The following is a 588-nucleotide window of genomic DNA, read 5'->3' on the forward strand; positions in this document are numbered from 1 at the left end:
CATATATTATCAAAATAAAATTTTATTAAATATATAAATAAAATATTTAAAACAATTTTTATGTGTAAAATTCTTACAATATTTTTATATCGACTTGATTTAAGAATAATATAATATTTAATTTCTTATACTAAAATTTAATGATTAATCTTTTATGTACATATAATATATGAATTATTCTCCACGTACAAGTAATTTTTTCATACAAGTCATTCATATTCACGCGCTTTTACGTTTTTCTTCGTGTCTCTTCTTCTTCGTAATTTTTCTCTCTTGTTATCATCGTTATCAACACCACCTCTTCTTCCTCCTCCTCCTCTTCCTCATTCTTTTTTCATTGGAATTTCTTCTCCTCCTTTCTTTTTCTCTTTCTCCTCCATCATCAGTTATCTCGTTGTTGAAAATAATAAATAATTCAAGTTCAGATTGTCAATTGAACTAGAACAAAATTGATTATTGTTTTGAATCCAATCAAGTGGCTGAGGTGTGGTTCAATTCAAAAGAAAAAATATAGCATCAGAGGAAACATTTTTCCGTATTTGCAGTAAATTTGGGTGTATCACGAAGATATTTGGGTGTATCACGAAG

The sequence above is a fragment of the Arachis ipaensis genome, chromosome B04 (genome assembly GCF_000816755.2).
Source record: "Arachis ipaensis cultivar K30076 chromosome B04, Araip1.1, whole genome shotgun sequence".
NCBI lineage: Eukaryota > Viridiplantae > Streptophyta > Magnoliopsida > Fabales > Fabaceae > Arachis > Arachis ipaensis.